This window comes from Anastrepha obliqua, chromosome 3, assembly GCF_027943255.1.
Source record: "Anastrepha obliqua isolate idAnaObli1 chromosome 3, idAnaObli1_1.0, whole genome shotgun sequence".
In the NCBI taxonomy this organism is placed as follows: Eukaryota; Metazoa; Arthropoda; class Insecta; order Diptera; family Tephritidae; genus Anastrepha; species Anastrepha obliqua.
The window spans coordinates 130,204,993-130,228,778 of record NC_072894.1 but is presented as its reverse complement, the minus strand read 5'-3'; the positions used below and the strand labels follow the sequence as shown (position 1 = coordinate 130,228,778).

At 37.1% G+C, this 23,786-nt stretch overlaps 1 protein-coding gene across 1 annotated transcript in view; it reads left to right on the top strand.

Annotated features, from left to right (window-relative positions):
* LOC129241818 (brain-specific homeobox protein) overlaps window positions 1–23,786 on the top strand; it is a 65,672-nt gene that overhangs the window by 13,067 nt on the left and 28,819 nt on the right. The window lies entirely within an intron of this gene.

The window sequence follows — 23,786 nt, the reverse complement described above, 5'->3', positions numbered from 1 at the left end:
GCGAACTTATTTTTCTCGAGAATGTGACGAAGTAAAAAACTTGCGTTTACCTAATGAGCTTAAAATACAACCGTGAGTTCGAAGTGTACAACAACATTCATAATTCACTGAAAAAACATTCTTAAAGGAACAAACAAGCAAAAATATGCTGTTAATAAAATAAAAATGTGGATGATGTGACAACAACAACAATAATAAATCTCACCCACAAATTAATGAAGTAACCATTGAATTGATTTTCAAAATCGCTTCTACACTTCTGGCGCTGCCGCTACTGCTGCAACGCGCAGTTCATTAACAACTGTGTTGTTGTTAGCTTCGATATTCGATTGTTATATTCAGGGTAAAGATTCTTGTTGTTGATTTTTGCTTTTGTCATTACATTTAACAGCAGGAGTAAATTAATTTTTCATATGCCTGTCAATGCCTCCAATGTAAACGAAGTGGACTGCGAGCAAACGAGCGGAGAGTGACTGAATGAGCGGATCGTGCATAAGTGTAGTTGGGAACAAGAAAAGCAAGAGCAGAAGCAGCAGCAGTACTGGCATATGTTGATGAGCACAAAATGACAAACGGCAGCAGGAATGCATTGCGTACCACTGCTGGTGTTGCTAATGTTGAGTGGGGCATAGCAGTGGGGGAAAGTGGCGAGATCAATGACAGGTATCAGCGTCAGTGGCTGTAGTTCGTATCACACACACAATTTCTGCTGTTATTGTTGCTCTTGCTGTTGTTGATATTGCCAGCGGCAATGCAAACAAATGCGCAATGATGATCTGCATAAATTCAAGCTGCTTGTTGTTGTTGCATTGGTTTTTCTGCTCGTGCATGTTTAAGTAGTTTTCAATGGCTGCATGCCAGCATTGCGTTTTTAATCAGTTTGACAAAACACAAAGACACAAGCAGCTGCGGCGGGGGCAGCAGCAGCTCAGTGGTTGCTATTGTTCCAATGTTATTGTTTGTTGCTGTTTTTGTATTATTTATTTGATATTTATTGATTCACACGCACCGTGTTGAAAATTTTTAGGAGAAGGAGAAAAAAATCAAATACTTGGCAACTCAAAGTCATCGCATCAGATACAGCTCGTCAACGCATTAACGAATCAATGTAAGGTGAATGCAGCAGCAAAAACAACAACATTTACAAAAGATTATTAACACCAATTGAGTGTTGTTGGTAGGTGTTGGTCATTAGCAACATCAATTGTCACTTCAGTGTGACAGTACAACAACTCATATGCGTACCTATGCATGCATGTATCAGTACGCATTTAGATTAGGGTGGTTCATTAAAAGTTAAACTATTAAAGATAAATTATGCTATTTTGAAAAATAAAAGACACTTCTTTTATTTTGAAATCGATTCATAACTATTGGTGTTGCAGCCCGAATCCTTAGCACTCTTTTTTTAAAACCATGTAAAACAAATTACGACCGTAATGATGCACCTTCGATATATCGGACCCGCTTTTTACCATCAAGAAAAAGATATTATATTCTCTTAATTAATTATTGCCGAGAGTATACTTCTAACTTTTTATTCAGGTAATTAATTTTTTCTCGACGCCATGCGATATTGTTTTACAATAGTAATGAAACTATGAAATCTGTAGTGCTACCAGAGGCTCAGTTGTCAAAACTGCACTTTGCTCTTGGAATACATGCATCTGTGTTTCAAGCGGAGGTGTATGCAGTTCAAGAACCGATAAACTTTGTTGTGCAAAAGCGATAGAGGGGCAGATCTATATGTGTCTGCAGCGACAGCCAAGCTGCGCTTATGGCAGCCCTCCAACCACATCAGGGGTAGTAAAGTCCTGTAAATCCAGGCTGAACTATGTCGGTAGACATAATAGCCTGATACTAACATGGGTCCCGGGACACGTGGGTATCGCGGGTAACGAGACCTCTGACCCCTTAGCTAAGATGGGCTCTAAGGCCAACTTCTTTGGTCTAGATCCCGTTTTGCTACTCCCTTCTGCGGCCATCACAGCCACGGTTAGCAAATGGGTAACTACCATCCACAAGCGAGCTTGGCAGGCTGAGAGAGCCTGCAGATGGACTAAACTGATGTTACCTGTCATGTCCGATCGACTGTCGCAAACCCTTCTGTCATTAAGCAGAGGGGAGTGCAGACGGCTGGTTGAACTGATGTCGGGCCACTTTCTGTGGGCGAAGCACATGGAAAGGTTGGGCATCTCAGACAGTGTACTCTGCACAGCTTGTGAAGAGGAGGATGAGACGGCGGACCACTTTCTGTGTGTCTGCCCTGCCTTCGCTCGAATCAGGTTTGAGGTCTTTGGCACTGATGTGTTAAGAAGCGACCACCTTGGCTCCTTGGCACCACAAGATCTACTCAGATTTCTTCGGAGATCGGGTAGATTTAAAGAAAATTAAGAGGGAATTCAAGTGTAGTACAATGGACACTTGCTAGTTGTCCCGACAAAAAAAAAAAAAAAAATCTTAAATATTTTTTACCGGGTCGCTAAGTGAGCCCATAAATGTTCTTGTTTTTTAGTTTTTACTTATAGCTTAAGCAGCTCAAATAAGATTAAGATTTAAAAGTTTGACCATTAAAAAATAAATATTAATTTTTATTTAATTTTTAGTAATATTTTTTATATAAAATTTGCAAAAAGTGCCCATTTACTATTTAAAATATAAGAAATAGCATAGGCTTTAGACACCAACAAATACAAACCTATTTCAAAAAAAAGTGCGTGCTTTTCTTTTTCACTAGAGAACAATTCCGGAGGGTGCCGTAGTAAATATTGAATACTGCGACTTTTGGTGGCCGAGCCTAATGTATCTCCAAATATGTATACAATAATGTAAATATATATGTATAAGTGAATATATTTGTAAAGGGTTTTCCAATAACAGGTGTTAGATGTTAAACAGGATAGATGATTAACGACTTTTTATGGCCGAAATTGGATGATGTTGATCTAGACAACGTTTATTTTCAACAAGATGGCGCTACTTGCCACACAAGCAACGAAACCATTGATCTTTTACGGGAAAAGATTCCGGACCGTGTTATCTCTCGAACAGACTTTGTGACTTTTTGCTTTGGGGTCACGTGAAAAAGAAGGTCTACACCAACAGCCCAGGGTCGATTCAAGACCTCAAAGATGGAATTCGTCAGGCTATCGGGGACATAGGTCAGCAACATTTCAATTCGGTTATGACAAATTTCATGAAAAGGATATTGTCCTGTAAGCGTGGTCGTGGTGGTCATTTGCCTGATGTTATTTTCCACTATGAACGGCATACCTTCCTCTTTTTAATGAAATAACATTTTTCTTTGAATATCAAAATAACACCTCTTGTTGGAAAACCCTTTATGTATGCTCTCAATATATTTTCAATGTTGGTTTTGTTGTGCAATGCACTACACTTCAATGTTGTTATTGTCAGTAATGTTATTATTATTTACCGTGGTTTGTTGTTACTGCCGCTGCCATTCTTTGCTCTTGCATTGATTGTCATCATTAACTAGTTCGTCGCTGCAATTGTGGCATAATTTTTAAACGGAAATGCCTTTAGACTTTCTCGTTTATTCAGATGCCACTGTGCCGTACATAGCCATACGCACACATGCACAGGAATTTTTGTATGACTAGAGGATTAATGCATCACAAATGCATGACAAATGATCAAATTGTCATTTAATTGCACTAATTGTTAATGGATGTGATTTATATTGGACATTAATGAGTGTTGCTTCGAAGAAGTGATGCAAAGGCTCAAGCGTTTTGAAAGCTAGTTTTGTGCCTTTAAGTGTTCTTGAAGAGATTGAAGACCTTAAAAAAAAGGAACTAACCATATCTTTTCAAAGGTGTAGTTTTGTTTAAAAGTTATTGTTTTGGGTATACGCCCGCCTCGGCTGTTTCTGGCAGGTATATTTTCACGACTTTTTCCATTGAATCTGCTCTTATTCATGCTGCTCATTCTAAGTTGGATTTTTAGTAATAAAATTTTGTTCTTAAAACCATATTATGTGTAGCGAAAAACTTGCTGAATTTAGACGTGGTCGTACATGCCTTCAAGACGACCCATGTTAAGGACGCAAAAAACAGCAACAACACCAAAAATCGTATTGGAAAAATGTCGAGTGACTGAAAGAGACATAGTAGAATCCCTAGGCATCTCATTGAGCAGCGTAAGCAATATTTTGACTGAGGTATTAGGTTTCAGAAAACAGAAAAAAAAGAAAGCTGTGTCCACAATGAGTGCAGCATTCGCTAACAATGGAACAAAAACAGATTCGAATACGTCTTCAGACTTTCTCATCAACATTTAGAAAGTTTTCGAAAGGATAAAGTGGATTTTGGGAGCCAATTCATCACTATAGATCAGAATTGGGTCCATCACCATGATCCTAAATTAAAACGAGAGGCTAAAGAATGGTGTGAACCTAGTTCTTTGGCTCCGAAATGAGTTTGTGTCCAGAAATCGGCCAAGAAGGTGTTAACAGCAGTTTTTAGCAATGCGAATGAAATTTTTTTTTTGTAAATTACTTCCAAACTGGTGAAACAATAAATTCTAAATGTTATTGTAGCCTTTTAGACCAGCTGAAGGAAAAAACTCATGAAAAAAGACCCAGTTTGCGAAAGCAAAAAACAGCTGTAGAAGCGTTTTTTCTAGTCCTTCTAGATTCTCACTTCAGGGATGGAATTCATGTATTCGAATCTCGTTGGATGTTTATGGATACTATACTGAGCACTAAAGCCTATTCCAAACCATAAAATTGTGTTTTTCTTATCGAACCGCAAAACTTATTGAACATTCGTTTGGTATGGTAATTTATGAGAATGTTTTGTTTGCATGGAATTCACGATCAATGATTATTTTGGAAATTTTGCTTTTATAACACATTTCACAGTAAAAGTTCTAAGTTTCTCTACCACGAAATTTCACACTCGTAACTCAAAAACTCGCTAGGTTATGCTGCTCGAAGTTTATAGGCTATGGTTTTTGTTTTCTTAATTTCATAGCAAAAAAATGTCACGTTATTTCAATTGGAATATAGCCTTAGAACAAAATACTAATAACTTAATAAAAATATAAACACTAGTATGGGCATCAGTAGTGATTAAATGAAAATCTTAGTTACGGATTTTTTTCCTTCTTTTCTTCGGAGTCCTTTACATAACATCACTTGTTAATTTGCGCCTACCAGTTCTCTCTAAAGTAAGAATAAGTAGAATGAAATTTCATACTGGATTTGTGAGTGTCGTCGTGCAAAACAAGATCTCTTTAAAATGTCAAACAAAATAAAAAAATCAACAAATTCTAAGTGACTATTTTTCAAGCTTTTATTAAGCGCCCCATTTTTCCGACTCGGTTTGCTCCACTTTCACACAAGAAAACATCCGCATCTGCAATATATTTATATTTAAACAATTTGATAAACGCTTATGCGATGGTGTGTTAGTATCTTGTACAACATGACAAGCAACATGCGCATAAACAACGCCAACAGCAGCGAACAAATAATAGCACCCACCATGGCTGCTTCACTTATGTACATACATATGTTGATGTGTATGTATATGTAAATGGTAGGCACAATGTTTACCGTTTACGGATTTATTGTATGAAAATGGCATTAAGAATAAGGACTAACTGTCTGACTGACTGACAGACGGATAGACAAGAAAGAAAAGGCTGTAAGCTGGAAAGATTGTAACTAAGCGAGATGGGTGTGCGGCGAAGGAAGCTCATAGCAACCCCTAAAAGCAGGCTATAGATAAATGTGAAAATGTCTGCCGAATGGAGCACAAATACCCAAAAAGGGGGGATAACTACAACAATAATAAAAAAATGCCGACTCTCACTTATACATACATATGTTTGCACTTCCTTAAATGTATCTGTGCGTGTGTAAAAACATATGTATGAATATGTACCTATTTCTGCATAATAATGTGGCAGCAGATTTCACTTCATCGTAACGTCTGCCACGCCACACCGGCTGCCTTAAGTATTCAAATGTGCGCTGTTGTTTTTGTGCTATTTTGACTTTTTTCAGCAGTTTTTGCTAGATACTCTGCTGCAGCTCAAGTCGCTGCGCTACCATAGCAACCGACGACTTTCGACTGGCGGGATGGCTGGCAAATGAAAAATGCGAAAATAAAAGTAAATTGTGGCGATAAAGCGGAAATGGAGACAGAAGTGAATATGTAGTGGCGCATGCATGCCCACAAAGCCATACATACGTACATATGTATATATACATATATATATATATATTTAAAACTGTATCACAATTCCAGACAAGCAAAACCTATCATGTTTCTATTGTTGTTGATGCCGTTAGCCTGTGTTGCGGTTAAATATTTTTCAAGCTGCTGTCTTTCTGCATTTATTTACATTTATTTTTAGGTTTTTGTTTATTAAAATGCCGAAATTTGGTGAAATAAAGTTGCAAGGCGAAACGTGTTTAGTAAAAACACAAAATAAGTTATGGAAAACCAAGTGTGTGGCGGCAGAAATAACATACTTAAACATACAAACATGTATACATACATATAACGCCGCTGAGCTGCAAAAATATTACGGAAAGTTTCAGAAAATAGGTGCGCAGCCACATTGCGAATGTATTTGTGTGTATGGATGAATTGCAAATTATTTACATACTTACATGCCCGTTTACAAAAAGATATGCCTATAGCAGAGAAGTGCGCCAAATGTAGGTCGCCAATCGATTTGCTGCAAAATGATGCGGAAACAATGATGAAATATTGTAGCAGCAAATAAAAAATGTTGATTATTTTTTCAGACTGCTGGAATGGCAACATCGACAAATAACAGTCATATGCAATGATATGGAAAGTGAAGGTTTAAAAATGAAAATATACACTTTTTGAAACGGGTAAATTGTATCCATTTTAAAGGCTTCATTTAATTTTGAATACAAATTTGATAAAAACCAATAATAATTACGTAGTTAAATAGCGAAATAAATAAGTGAGGTAAATTTTAACACTTAAACTTTACCAAGTTCCTGTTTATTTAAAATTTCGAGTTTTCGAAGCTTATTTATGCATATTAATGCGGCCGCCGTGGCCGAGTGGGTTGGTGCGTGACTACCATTCGGAATTCAGAGAAAGAACGTCGGTTCGAATCTCGGTGAAAGACCAAAAATTAAGAAAACGTTTTTTCGAATAGCGGTCGCCCCTTGGCAGGCAATGGCAAACCTCCGAGTGTATTTCTGCCATGAAAAAGCTCCTCATAAAAATATCTGCCGTTCGAATTCGGCTTGAAACTGTAGGTCCCTCCATTTGTGGAACAACATCAAGACGCACACCACAAATAGGAAGAGAAGCTCGGCCAAAGACCCAAAATGGGTGTATGCGCCAATTATATATATATATTATAATGTGGCAGCAGATTTCTCTTCATCGCTTGGCGTAACGTCTGTCATGCCGCACTGGCCACCTTAAGTATTGAAATGTGTGCTGTTGGATCTCGACACATCAAGTAATCATACAAATAATTAACCAGTTAACTGTGATTGACGAGTATACTCGTCATGCGTATAAATTAGTGACCATTGGCTATTTAAATTACAATTTTTGAGAAAAACAACACATATTCTCAAATTTCAAGATGTTTAGAATATTTTGAGGCTATGCCGGAATAAAACAAACAAATAGAAAATATAAACAGTTTGAGATAATGTCATGCTTCCCCGTATGCACTGATTGGAAAAGTTCACCAGTTCGCATAATGAATTTATTTATGTGCGATGATACCGTTTTTCAGATGTTAACCTAAAAGGGGCAAAGGCAAAAGTCAAAAAGTGGATTTATAAACTAGAAAGCTAACTCTTGTGTGTCAGTGCATATCTTACCAAGTGGCGGCGGTTCTTATCAAATAAGTAAGTGCAACGTAAAAATTTCAAGTGCGTAAATATTATAAAGTTGTCCAGAAGTTCTGTAAATTACTATTGTTTTATTTTTAGTTCATTTGTCCCCAAAATGAGCAACTATCCAACTATCTTTTTCATCCAATATCTTACCAGCGCAACTTACTCTGTGATTGACGAATATACTCGTCATAGCTCAATTCTGGCGACACAGTTAACTGGTTAATCGGTTCGAAAAAATGTACCCTTTAGCGGGTATATAAAACAGGGTTATGTATTTTAATAATAATAAATAATTCCGTTGCTTTCGGTTTGGTGGATATTTGTTACCCGATTACCATAAACTATGTATTAAAATTATTTGATGCAGGTAACTTGATAAGAAGTCGATTTCGAACGCGAGGATCGAATCAATGTACACCTCACTTGTTTGGGTTCCCAGCCAATGGAGCCCATACACTAACAGAGCTAAAGACGGCACCTTTCTTAGTGAACCCAAAGTAATGACACTGCGCTGCTCCATCAAAATAATTAATAGAAAGATGTACTTGCAATTCATTTTATAGGTTCTTTTTCATAGATAGTTAGGCAGGCATTAAAGTAATTACATCGTTTAGTATAACGTCTTCAGAACACTGGCAGCGAATTGTAAGCTACACAAGCTGAGGGAAACAAGATAGTAGACGATGTAGCGTAAAATGGGGTCTGTCTATCCTCGGATTTTGTCAACCAAAGAAAAGAAGACCAAAGTGAATATGAATATTATACAATGAACTAGACGAAACATAATCAGAAAATTCTGGACAAGATGGGAGAGTCCTTCGTTGTTCAAAATATGATAATAATATCTGAGGGAATCAAAGTTTAACGGATTAAAATATATCTCAGCAGTTGGAAATTCGCAATAGAAATAGGTACCAAAGGTAGTAATTCAAAACACATTACTAATATACTCCATCTGGTAACGCTATGTATCTAAGCGTGACTGCAAGTCAGACAGTTCAACCTAACCTAACCTATATTTACGATTCACTCGAATGACTCAAACAAATTGGAGCAAGAAAAGCATTAACAAAATTGCGAGATTGATTTGGCCCAACTATGAAAAGCTAAAGCAGTCAAAATAGTCAAAAGACTGCAGTTCCTTGATTTCCACGTACTGACTCATTAAAGAATTGTCTGGCTAAAATGATAAATCTACGTCTGAATAGAGCGGGACAATGGCATGAGAGGTGCGAGAACGTCACATCCTCTTCCTCATCTCTACGGCTTCTGCAGAAGCTACATCACTTCGCTATCTTACTTTTCGTCTTGGCGCCAAACATACACCACTCACTGATCAGTTCTCGAATCAAAATTCAATGGAGATATTCAAGTGCTCCTTGACACACACCAAAAGATTCGCCAGCTAGTGCAAACGGTTTGAAGTTGACTTTGGGTGGTGAAAACAGACGATATCGTGATTTCCAGGAGGAAGCGTATCAAAATTTTGTTTAGATCCTGGCTTAGTTACTAAAACGACAGTATGATAAGCCAAACAACCTTGATTTTAATTAACATCTATTTGCCGCAACTGCTGTGGATCTACAGCCAACTCCGTGCAACTCATGAAAATCCCTTTTACTCTTCTTCATTCACTTATTAAATATTTCTCCTCACCCCTTACCAGAAAAAAAATACAATATTCACTTCATGATGCTCATCATCAATATGTAACAAATGGACTTTTAATATTTTCAATAATACGCCTGAGGAGTGTCCCAGCTGAAGAACGCGAGGTGTTAATCGACCACCCCCAGAAATGTACCATCTTTTATTGCACAATGCAGAGTTATAATTTCAGGCGCCGTAACATTGTTTATACGCATTAATAATATGCGCTTAAATTTGGAGTATAAGCAAAAAAACATTTCAATAATTCACATGCATTTGAGACCCATTAAAAGACGAACTGAAAGGCGGAAAATTGTGAGTGCCGCATTTGTAGAGCAAAAGGTACAGCAACAACTGCGGAAGGAAGGTAATATTTGAGACAGTGGCGGCAGGGTGACTTATGTGATTATGACAGCCAACTGTGCAAATGGACAAACATAAGGCCAGACAAGCAACGGGACGGAGAGAACATGGTGAGCTAGAGCAGCATGCAGTGCAGCAGCAACTGGGCCAGGCATCATTGTCACCGCGTCCGCATCCTCTGAAGGGTGTGAGTGAGAAGGATGCGTAGTGCGCCGCTTAGGTGGTAAACACAAATAAACGCTTCATATTTGAGATAATTTATGAGGGCATTGGGACCTAGCCAAAGTCAGCGGCGTGCATACAAACATACGCATATAAGCTTCATGAAGTATCGCTCGCTGCGATGGCGTTAGGACTCAGCTGCGCTTTACTTAATACATTTTTTCGTTCGAAAAAATAATAGACGTGAACACAGCAGCATAACAGTAATAATAAAGAGCAAATAAGGCATGCTGCATGGCACAGTGTCAATTTTTACACTTCCCTCTCTTCAGCCACTGAGTTGCCATAGGATTAGCTTTGTTACAGCGCTTATGAACAATTTTTTTTTCTACAGTCGCGCTCAAAACAAAGTATTTCTCACCAGGACAATTGAGTGCTGCACTGACTGGCTGACTGTGCATGTATGGGTGTCTATTGATGAAGCGCTTGGCCGTTTGGCGACTTAGCGCCAGCTCATTTTGTCAATGCCACGGGCTTTTACACGATTCGTATAACATTTTCTGTTTTTTCTTTCACGCTTTTTTGCTTATTTTTGTATATGAAAAAATAATATCAGCATCCTCGGTAAACGGCAGTGAGTTATTGATTTTTTTGTTGGCGGGTTGGTGGGCGTTTTGCCGCATTACGCTCGTGTGTGAGCGCGGCATTTGCTTTATGTTTTTGTGCCTCTCTTCTTTATTGTTTGGCTGTTGTCGTGTAAATAGAATCATAAATTTTGTATCTTCACACTTTTATGAGCTGTTGAATATTGTAATTGAAATCTGCGTAATAGACAATAAGAATTTGTCGTAAAATAATGATGAGCCAATTGGCGTTTGAAAAAATTCTACTTTATATGAGAGCTACGTGATTTGAAATACATTTATGCAGTTGTTAGTAAGTATGCATGTGTGCATGTGTAAATAGATTTGATACCTATACAAATTTGTACTTAAGAATCTGCATTCTTTCAGCACAATTCGAAATTCTTTGTACGAGCTAATGAAGAATTTGCAAAAGACATAAAAAGATAAAATGTTTTTTAAGTTCTGTTTTTAATAAGTAGAAACGCTGGTATATTAAGAGTTAATTTGACAAGTCCTCATATATTTTTATTCATACATATTTTCATATATACGAGTATAAAGTAATGGCTTGTAGCGTATTTCCACAGAGTTTAATGTAAGTTAAACATCGCATTTTATTGCCCAAATTACTTTGAAATTGTTGTTGCATCAAATTTCTCCAACTCACTCTCAGAACATAGTTAAGTTAACATTATTTGTCTAACAGCAAATGTTATGTTAATGTAAATTTGTTTAAACCTTTCGGGCGTAGATAGAGCCACAACTATGCAAACGAGTGGATTTTATTAGTTGGTAAATATTGGTAAGATTCTCGTACAGAAATTTACCCTTTGTTTGTACAAGATTTATAAAAATTCGGTAAGTTTTTATCAACTTTTTAATTTTTTAATCAAAATTAGAAAAAACAAATTTGCTCACGAAGTTTTATAGCCTTACATTTGAGTACAAGGAAGTGCTAGCTTGAAGTGGCTCAAAATTCTTGTTGATTTTTTACAATTTTTTCCTCTGACGGGGTTGCTGATTTTCTTCATATAACGAATGAACGAATGTTCCTGTAAGAACAAATACGGCAATCTGGTGATTGGCATCCAAAGTATATTTAAATTATGGAGGGACAACTGCGTATGTCACAGAGAATGTGAAGATTCCGATACCACAATCGTTGAAGACGGAACTGTCGTTTCGCTACCTGACGTCGTCAGAATAGCGATAACGCGGCTAAGGAACAACAAAGTCGCGGGAGCCGGCAGACTGCCAGTTGAGCTATTCAAACATGGCGACGATAAGCTGGCAAGGCGCATGCATCAGCTTCTATGCAAAATATGGTCGAATGAAAGCAGTCGAATGGAATTCAAGTGTGCTCTGCCCAATCCATAAGAAAGGTGATCCTGAAATCTGTGCCAATTATCGCGGGATTAGTCTTCTAAGTATCGCGTATAAGGTTCTAGCGAGCGTATTGTATGAAAGGCTGAATCCCACCACCAACCATCTGATTGGACCATTTCAGTGCAACTTTAGACCTGGAAAATCCGCAATCGAACAAATATTCAAAATACGCCAAGTAAATACCGATTAAAGGAGAATCGATACACAGCACCTTTTTTTACAGCTGCATTCGACAGCACGAAAAGGAGTTGCATATATGCCAAAAAGTCCGAATTTGATATCCCCGCAAAACTATGATGCAAGATGACGTTGTTTAATACCAACAGCGTCATCAGACTTGGGAAGGACCTCTGCGAACCGTTTGATACCAAACAAGGTTTCAGACAGGATTAATCGCTGTCGTATAACTTTCTTAACCTGATGCTGGATAAGATCGTGTGAATCGCAGAACTTAATCGTTCAGGCACAATTTTTTATAAGAGCGTACAATTGTTGGCGTTTGCCGGTGATATTGACAGCCTTAGCCACCGCGCTATTAGTGCTGTCTTTCCACACTGGAAAAAGAAGCAAAGCAAATGCATCTGGCGGTGAACGAGGTTAAAAGGAAGAGTTTTCTGTCTTCAAACAGGTAGTCAGCGCACTCGCATATCGGCACCAACGTTACTGTTAGCAGTTATCATTCTAAGGATGTATGAGACTTCGTTTAGCTAAGAACCGGCATTAACGCCGATAATAAGGTCAGCCAACAAGTGCTGCCTTGGACTAAGTAGGCGAATGAGTAGTAAAGTCCTCTCCCGAGGAACAAAATTAATATTGTATAAGGCTCTCATTATGCCAGTCCTAACACATGGGCAGAAGCTTGGACGATAACAGCATCCTATGAGGAATCCCTTCGAGTCTTTGATAAAAAGATTCTGCGGAAAATTGTTGAACCTTTGCACGCTGGTGACAGCGAATATTGTAGGAGATGGAAAAAAAGTTAGCAATTTCATTAATATCATAAAACTATCTATCACTAGAAAAAAATTATCATTTTCCCAACCCTTAATTTGCAATTTCGAACCATTTAAAAAATAGCCTTCATAAGGGCACTAATAATTATAAGGTTTATCCCTGCTGTGTTAGGATCGAAAAATTAAATAAATAAAATAAAATGAATAAATAAAAAGGTTGATGAACATATGCCACAGATTTTTGCGGTAGCCAGCCATAATCCCTCCGACGCGTGCAACAATCGACGATAAAACTGATTGAATTACTCATATAATAATTGCATATTTATGTAGCGATAAGCGTATATGTGTTTGTAAATTCATGCGTGCATACATACACACATAAATTAATCGGAATGCAATTGAATGCAATGAAATATAAATTTCACGGCAATCACACTCCCATAGTCAAACATAAAAACAGTGAAAATTATCAGCTCGCATGATGAACAGAGCCAAAATGCAGCATGCACACACACCTTTACACGAGCAGTAGTTGTTGGAAACTTGTAAATTTTCCCCAAGCTCATTGCACTTAAATTTTATTAATAATGCATTTCTGCAATGGGATTAAGCAACAAATATCTGCATATTTACAAACAGACACGCATAAATGCACACACATACACATACATGTTGTAAATGTTTATGTGCGTATATAGGTGTGCACACGGAACAGCACGTGCCGACGCGTGCGTGCAATCTGAGAGGTCGTTACGGCGTTAAATTCCAGCCAATAACTGTTGAAGTAAATATTTGCGCATGTTTGTGTGCGTTGGCGTAGGTGTGAAAGTAAAAAAAATTGTTTTTATCAGCTTCGCCTGAGGCAGGTGGGAAAGTCAATCAAAGTGTTGGCTGGCAAAAAAGCAAAAATATGTGGAATAATAAACAGGCTTTATTATTATTATTATTATTATTATTATGCAATTTAATTGAATTTTATTATCAGCACTTTTGCAAAAATCAAGTAAATAAAATTATAATTATTGCGATAAAAAGATAAAAACTAATTGGCGTGACTTGGTTGCATTGAAATGAAAGTGCTGAAGAAGGATTAACATAACAAATATAGATATGAAGCAATTAATAAAAATTCACAATAATAACAGTAAAGGTAACTTTAAGCCACGAAAATCGGTCATCGTGCAACAAATCCAGGAAAAGCCAAAAAAAACTATCAGTTCGAATAAAATTGGGGACGACCGCTCGTACTAAGCATCGCAATGGGATGTTATAAAGATACTTCCCCAGCTACCGAATGTTGGTTCTCTTCGATCAAACGTTTTATATTCAGCCAAGCAGCTCCGAAGGCACTTGCATCTGCCAAAACAACTTCAAATTTGTAGCGGACTACAACAATTCTCTTATCGGGATGACCAACCAGCTTTCTTTCCATTAAGCATTGGTTCCCAGAGCATAGCATTACATATAAACGGGAAACGAGGCGGGAGGCCTTTTACTTTCCAGAGCTTTGAATACATTGGTCTTCTTAGCCTCAGTGTTTTAGGAGTTACCAATCTCTCGGTGCTTCTTGGCTCGCCTTTTTCAAATTTCAAATTTTTCAATTTCAAGATGGAGATACTTTGACAAACTGAACTGGCCACAGTTAGGTGAGCTTTTAATTCATAATATCAAGAAGAGAGTGAAAGAGACGCGGAATGAATAAAAGTATGCTGAAATGATTTCTGTAAAAACTGTAATAATAGAAAGAATACGCAAATTGAAGTGGAGTTTTTAGAGTAATTTTGCTAGGGCGAAGATTTAGATGATCCCCCACACGAAACCGGAATGAAGGCGATCAAATAGCCAATCTACTGAAAGCTAAAGCGTCAGAAAGACCAGGTGTTACACACGGCCTAAATCGCGTGAACGGTTATCGCCCCAACCAAGGAGAAGAAGAAGTGTAAAAAAATTTAAAAATTACGTGAGACTGGGGCAAACCTTGACAAGATTGGAGAGAGGAAATAAAGAAAAGAGTTGTTAAATGAAAAAATTTTACAAAACTCGAAATTTAAGTCAACTCAGCAACTGATTTTGTCACTGCTCACTGAGAATTGACCACCACAATTAGTGCAAACTTTTATATTCTCTCGACCCAGAATCTAAATAATGGGTCTAAGCCAAGAAGGAGAAGTGATCTATGCGGTATTACAACTTATCCAATCACGAGATCTACTTATAGTGCGCCGGTATAATGCATCGGCAACCAATTTGATATAACCAAACGTACTTGCTGGTGATGGCAGAAGATACAAACGATGAATTCAGTTTAGTGGCAACTACTGGTAATATGTTTCGTACTTCGGTTGAAGTCATGTTTCTCCGTAAGTTTTAATCCGATTTCCGTGAAAATTTAGGAAGCCATGTCCGTTAAGAGAAAGTAAAAAACCAAAATTCGATGTTTTGAAAATGAATCCATAAAATTGGCTATGCTTCGAATTTCCCCAAATAACTTACTATTTTTTGGACATGAAATCTATTTTTGTGCAATATAATTAACATTATGTGCACACCCATGTATGTATATCTCATCGTTCAATACCGATGCTCAAGAATCATTATTAAATGCCACCCTACTTAAAAATGGAGAATTCCACATATTCATGAGTTCTTGTGCTCGTCGAATAAACATATGCACGAATTTATTTGCTTACCTCGCAGCTCATCAAAGTAGGAATTCCAGAGGAGGCTCAAGGCAAGCCAATTATATATTTTGCGCCATTAAAATTTCCACAGCATTAAGGACCTTGTTTCCTCGCAATTCTCACAATTAATTTAAAACGTTTATGATATGCAAAACCAGGTTTATTAAGTATATGTACATGCACATTAATACACACATACAAACATTCGTACACGAAACCAAGCCAAACGAAAAACATAAGCCGTAAAACTGAAGTGCCTCGTGAAAATGAGCAAAAACGAACAACAACAAAAACATATGCGAATGCCATGAAAATATTCAAGTGTAGCTGTTGAAGTGATTTTATCTTTTTATTAGCCATGTTGGTGATAATAAAATTGCGAGAATTATAATGAAAGTGTAACACGTAAACCCAATAAAATTTTCAAATGCCGGTTAAAACGTTGCAGCTGAAGGAGTTGAATGTGCGATTCTGTTGCAGGTAGTTGAAGGGGGTGGCGAACGTCGCTAACGGTTGAGGAGCAACCAAATGAAAAAGCACCGCAGAATGTGTGCATATTTATATCAAGTGTGTATGTATGTGCAAGTATGTAAACTCATGCCTCGCTAAAGTAATCAGCCATTGGCGGAGTCAGTTACTTTCATCCATACTTATGTATGTATAATTAACCTCGTCTGCGCCATTGAGATACATTTTCCTAGTTTCCAAATATCAACCCATTTGACACACTGTTGCTTGCAGGCAACGTTATTAATTTGTGTGTATGTATGTATATTTAGCACCCTTTTCTGCATATGGGTTGTGGGTGTTACAATTAAGGCATTACAGCTTCTCATTATACAAAATGCCGTTATTATTTTTGGCAATTAATTTGAAAATTATACTTACAAATGTTTGTGTGTGCATTTTTACGCTTGCCTGTATGTGTGCACTCACCGAACGCATTCCCCGTAGTGTTTTTTTGGCTCAATCAAACTGAAGAAAATCTCAGGGAGCCATATCAGGTGAATTCCATGGCTGCTGGATGGTATTCATTTCGTTCTTGGCAAAAAATTCACGGAAAGTTATGGCACTGGGCGAAGTTTCGTTGACATGGTGCAAATTCCCCGAGTTGTTTTCCTACAAATGCTTTCTTCTTTGGCGAATCGGTGGACCAAATATTAGTCTTTCTTAACTATCTGACCTTCTGGCAAAAATTCGTGGTGTACAATACCATTGTACCATACAATCTGACGTAGTTTTTTGGTATTGGTTCATTCGGCGCTTTCCACTCACTCGTCTGATGTCTGGATTACGTTTCGTTGCATAAATCAACCTCTCATCTCCATGGATGTTGGGTCGGATTCAGCCTTGGAAATCATTTGTTTGATGATAGCAACGTGGTCCCCTGTTTCCATGAAATTCAGGACCTTTAGGACCAACTTTGCAGCAACACAGCGCAAACCCAATTCATTAACAACAATATCCTGAACGGATCAATAAGCAATGTTCAAGTCCTCTGCCAGCTTTTTAATACTCTGATCGTAAATTTGCATTTATTATGTGCAGATGATAACTAAATCAAGGTGATGTAACTTTTACAGATGTCTAACAATGGCGATAAAATTTTGGTAAGAATTATCACTGATGTGGCAACCTACTAAAAAAAACCGAACCCAAATCAGTTGAGCGTCCATAGCGTCATATATATGTACTCATATTTATGTATGTCTGTATTAGTATGTGGGCTAATAATTTTAATGAGCCTTTGCAAATGTGAATCGCTGCGCCACATTTTTCGCTGAGTTGCTTGGCTTGTTTCTGCTGCAATGCTTTTTAATGATAGCGTTGTTGTTGTTCTTTTACAGGAACTTTTATAAGGGTTCACTCTCATGCAGACATATGCGTGTAAATATACCTTTGGAATTTTAATTAATCGCAAGGTCTCGTAGGCCTTAACTCCACTCTCGGCCTAATTTTGATCAGGTTGTTAGCCGAAAAGGTTTAAATTGCTTGTTGTCGTGCGTAAAACGTGATGTGTAAGCATATTCTTCTTATGTTAATTATTTTTGTGTTGTAAGTGCTTTTAATATCGCTGATATGCTTTGCCAATTAAGTTATAAATAATTATTTACAAACCCAAACCTGCAGATAACCTTTTTCAAATTGCATGCGGTTAATGGGCTGATGAAGAATTACTTCATTTGTCACCAGTTCAATAACTCAAGACACGAGCAATAGGGTGGGTAAAGAAACGAAGTTTTCAAGAGAAAACTATTGTTTTTTTCTAACAGATATTAGACAAAGCTCAACGAATCTCAAAATAGTATTTTGGAATCTACTACTCAACTGTTTGGCCGCAAAGAGAAAATATGGACCCGAGCATTAAGTCGACTCCGTTTCTAAGGAAATGTGTCTAATAATTTATGCGACTTCTCAATGCTCCCATAACTGTTGAAACAAGTCAAATTCTTACCTGACCTCTCGTAACATTTTACCTGGATTTCGTTTAAAGAAAAGAGTAAGTTTGTGCGCTTATTTTATGCTAGAATAATTTTTGAAAATTCTTCAAAATGTATTGAAATAGGGAAAATATATGTGTATGCATTATGAACAGAGGCACCCGGGTTTATTCAAGAGCTGGGTTTTGCCACTTTCACCTGCATCTACCTACCAAGAGTCCCACAGTCTTATGCCATCTCGAATTGAGATATGGGTTTTTTTATGACAAAAGCAAAAACAAAGTAATCAACGAATACTCTCGGTCAGGCCGATATAAAACATTACAGACGAAAGAAATTTTAAGAAGAAAGAATAAGTTGTGCATTTTTTTATTGTACTATTTCTTTTTTTATTTTTTTATTCAAAGCATTTTTTATCTACTATAGTGATATTTCTATTTCTGGGACCGTGAGTCTTTATAATATTTACAATATAATTGTCGAAATACCGCAAGAGCTCTCATTCACCTTAAGTACTCTACTAAAACTTTCACACTACTCTCTGGTTTCACCGCTCACCTCGTTGTACATATTCACTAATCGTTAATTGCATAGATTCAATACACTAAAATTGATTTTCGAAATCATTTCCTATAAATTCCATTTCGTTTACCTATAAAACTTATTCAATTACACCTTTAACTTTTCTCGCTCATTGAACTTCTAGAACATTTACCATTTCGGTTTGTTGCAGAACATTTTTAAGGGCTGTGTTTACAAGCTACTCAAAAACTTTCCAAAATTTTAACAATGTCATTATTTCATTATAAATTTTATTATGCGAAGTTTTACACAGCTTAAGCAGAACAGTGATGAGGTAAGCAGCCAAGCAAGGCAGCAGCCAAAGCACCAACAGCAGCAACAAGCAAATGCCACCAAAAACTTTGTCGTTTGTTTTGTCATTTATTAATTGTTTATAAATGCGTTGCACAGCTGCTAATTTGCGCGAGGTGGTGGGTAAAATTTACATACGCACACACTTACATATTATGTGAGGATATGGAGATGATGAGAGTGAGCGCAAGTGCGTATGTAAATAATGTCGTCAAAATCTTTCCGAGATGACGAAGTTCAGAGCGGCTACTCGACGAAAACAACAAACGAACAATAAAGTTAAAAACAAGTTTGATTTGTCAGCCCCACACAGCGTTAGGCGGCGAGCAGTGATGAGCAGCAGACATTGAAAAACAAGAAGCAAACACTGAAACTGGTTGCCAGCATTTGGTTGTCTTCAGGAGTGTTATGCTAATAAGCCACGAGAGACAGCCATTTTAAAATTATGAAAATTAAGTAGAAATAGCGCTGGAGTGGTGAATTTAATGGTGCTTTTATGGAACATTAATGGCAGGTTGGCCGTTGAAAAAATCGAAAAGAGCTGATGATTTGATTATATCGCTTTTATTACCACGCATTATTTTATTTTTGTTTTTTGCAGATATTTCCGTTTACGTACAAATATTTAGTGAAAATGCTTCCATACAAACATACACCTAAGGCTAATCTAGTCTTTAGCACGTTTTGCTCGCTTAACTGAGCTTTTCAACGCTTTGACGGCAGCGTATTTCTTTTAGTCCTGTTAGTGTAAGTAGGAGCAGTTTTAGGCAATCTCTCCGCGCTTATTTTAGTAACTAATTTTGATAATAGATGGGGCAACTAACATACGGACTAATTTCTTTCTGATTACTTTATGTCAGGTGATCCAAGTACATATTTTAGACACTGTCATAAATTTTTCTGTAAGCCGGTTACTGGCGGCAAATAGGCAATGGTATAATAAGAAGAACCGTAAAATGTTTGTAAAAAATAATAATATTAAGGTATAGAGTTTCTTAACGTGAAATATTTTCGGTGCTTTTTAACATTAAAAAGTTCTTGTTTAGTTTCTTTATGATAAAAAATACATCATAATATGTTTTTTGGAACAAAATTAAATTTATTACAATACCTAAAAAATACTTCAAATTTTTTTTTGGATAAAATTGAAATTTTTAGAATAAAATATACTTAAAAAATCCTTTTTGGAAAAAATTGAGTTTTTATGATAAAATATACTTAAAAGAAAACTCGATGGAAAAAAATTGTTTTTATGTTAAAATATATATTACTAAAAAACATTTTGTTTGGGAAAAACATTTAACTTTTTCAATCGATTTGCAAATAGAAATAATACATATGTATATGAGTATGGGTGCTAGCGCTGCGCTTTTGCAATGTTTAGCACTGAGTTTTCACTGCTTCGCTAAACGTATTTGAATATAATTCTAAAAATTATGGGAGTCCTAAAATGAAATTTTGCGAAAAATCTGAGAGGGATCGATTTTCAAAAATCACTAAAAAAATATTTTTTTCCAAATATGAAAAATAGGAAACAAATTTGAAGGGGGATATTTTTCATAAATCGCAAATTGCAAAACACTTTTTTTAAAAGTACATTTCATACTAACAAATTGAAAACAAAAATATTCAATACAATCCTAATATGAAGATTTCAGAAAAATCTAAGGGGGAGTGATTTTCAAAAATGATCAATAATTAAGTTTTTCCAAATTGGAAAAATTGAGAAAAAAGTTGAAGAGGGTATATTTTTATCATTTAGTTTAAAAAACTCTGTACCAAAATTTTAAACAATGAATAAATCTCAAAATTATTAAATTTTTTCAAACACCCTGTGTGGGTGTTTGGCCGAGCTTCCCCAACTCTTTGTGACATGTGTTTTTCCTACAAAGGGAAGAACTTATAGTTTTAAGCCAACTCCGATGAGGAGATTTTTCATGGCAGAAATCCACTCGGAGGTTTGTCATTACCTGCCGCTATTATAAAATCCTCTATCATTGGTGTTTCACTCACAGAGGCTCGAACCTGCGCACTTCCGAATGATAGTTGCGCCCCAACCCATTGAACTACGGCGGCCACAGTGATGCATAGGGCCAATTAAAAATAAAGTTAAGTGTTAAAAAGCTCTATGCCGAAATTTTCAAAAATAAATAAAACTCAAAATTATTAACCTTTTCTGTTAATTCTTATTATGCTTATCTATGGAAATGATAATAATAATAATAAACCAATTTTCAGAAAAAATGTGTGCTATACCAAAAATATTAGGATCACTTTACATGGAGTCACGCACTCGTTAATTTTATTCCCAGGTTTTGTTATTTTACTATCTTAACAGTTTTATGTACCCTTGCTTTCCTTGCCTCTTGTTGCGGTGAGAAGTTGGAAATTTAAATGCCAGAAATATTATCAAAAGTGTGTTCAGTGGTCGGTGGGGCATGCTCCCACAATACAATATTTCTCCTCCTCGGCTGAAACTTCCTGCTTAACCTTAAGATTCCTATATATTTTGTACAAAAAAGAATTCATTAACTTATTTCACTAAATTCTATCAAAATAATGACAATTTAAATTCTCTTACCTTCTATTAAAGCTTCTACTCGAATATTTTTAAACGAATAAAAATATGCCTTAAACGCAAAAAATTGTCCATCTTGCCTGTAATTACATGAACATCCATTTGCCTACCAAATCGTTCGAAAATTGGCGCATATAAATTAATAAAAAAAGAAAATCGTTCGCTCTAGCCAAAAATAATAATTGCACACTAATTGGACGTTTAAAGTAAAAAATTACATGTAGTAAATCGAATCAATGCAAATGGAGCAGGCTCCTCCAACCGCAAAACAACAACAGTTACCATAATGAGCCCCAAAAGTATGCATCCCTATTGGCGCTACAGCGCACAAAGCCCATTCATGGCCGCCCAATGGCTATCAAATTAACAAACGCAAATTGTCCGCAAATTAATTATAGTACGTTGGCCGCATAGAAAATATACATTTTACTAAACACGAGCCTAGTACATATAGCATGCCAACAACATACAGCATTACAACAAAATATATATGCATGTTTATGTGTGTGTAGTAATTTGTTAAAGCGCCCTCTGGCGCCATTTCATTTTCTCGGAAAACATGAAAATCAATTAGCCAAACAGGCGACGAACAAATCCTCGCAACGAGGCAAGAATATTAACGTGCGGGGGTGTCAGGAGTGTGGCAGGTGTAGTGGTGAGTGGTGCTTGAGTGGTACGAGTATATCCGCCAGCCAGTCAGCAGCAGTAACTTGTTCACGTTTATATAAGCCAATAAAATAAGTATAAATAAAACGCCCGCCGTGCCTTTGCCAAGGCTATTTAACGACAATAGCCCAACCCTGCGCGATAGTATAAATCCAACCATTCGTGCCATTTCCTAAGGGAGGTAATCATTAGAAGTGGGCATAAACTGTGGCGCTACCTTGTCAGCAAGTGTGAAAGCTCTTAGGTCGTGCGGATGGTTGTTGTTGTGCAGGATGTAATGAGTACAGAAAGGGAATCACCCACCATGACACAATGAAATCTCGAAAGGCTGCTTTGGCAGCCTTACAGCAACGTTGCCTAACCGCGCTCGTAAAACTCTGACAACGGGGGTTAGCCTACAATGCTTGACACAACATTCCTCACAACTGGTTGATTGTCCTTTTCATTGCAACGACTCTTTGCCTTTGCTGCTGTGCTTTGCTTTTTTTCCGTGCTTGCAGCCAATTAATGTCAGCCCATTATTAAATGGGCCCTAATTATGTGAAATGACGTTAGTCACGAGTGAATGCTTAACGCAGTTATTTAAATTGACGGAGGTTGGAAGTTGTGAGGAGTGGGCCTTTTTTTATTTATAAATATATGCCACTTCTGAAGTTTCAAGCTTCATTAGTAAGTCAAAAATAAATTCTTATGATTGAAATAGGAAAGAAAGTGGAATAACTGGTAAATTGTGAAGGTGCCTTTCTAGGCGCTTACCGTTGGTATTGAATTGAGCTTCAAGATACTTTAGCAGCCATATGCCCTATGACCCAGATGACTAACCGTTAATTTTGGTAATTCCTGATTTTTGACTATACATCTAACGAGCTTTTATCGCTGGAAAAAGATTTGTCCATGCTATTACTGACTGTTTGAGTAGTTATCGAAGAGATGCGTTGAAACTGGTAAAAGATTTCGGTCTAGATTTTGAACGAGACTTATAGGTGGGTAGGTGAAATGGCTGAAATACCACTATGGCACTCCCCAAGTAGCACTAAAGGCAGACCTCCAATCTTGATGTAATGGAGAAGACTGATGTAATTTAAGTTGGCCCACTGCCAACATTGGCCCACTGCCGGACATTCATATAGAAAGTGCTCAACAGTCTCCTTCTCTGAAAGGCCCCCACAGCTTCTGCAATGGGGGTTAAATGATAAACTTCTCCGGTGTGTGTCGATTGTCCAATGACCGGTAAACACAGCTACGAGCTTGGAAATTGAATGGTATGGAGTTTCCAGTAGCTTCAGAGTCCTCAATCTATTGTACTGAGGCCAAAAGTTTTTCGAAATAGCAAACGAAGAAAGGGCAGAACAGACTTTTTTAAGAAATGAGTTGTGCAGGTCCCCTTTAATCAGTCAGGAGGACTCCGATGAGCGGAAAGGAGGTCTCTGAGACCAATTCGGACTTATATAATTGCGTAAAATTGTAGAAAGCAATCGCTAACTTAGTATTGGCACTCCAAAAACCGCCTGTTGTTATCGACATCTAC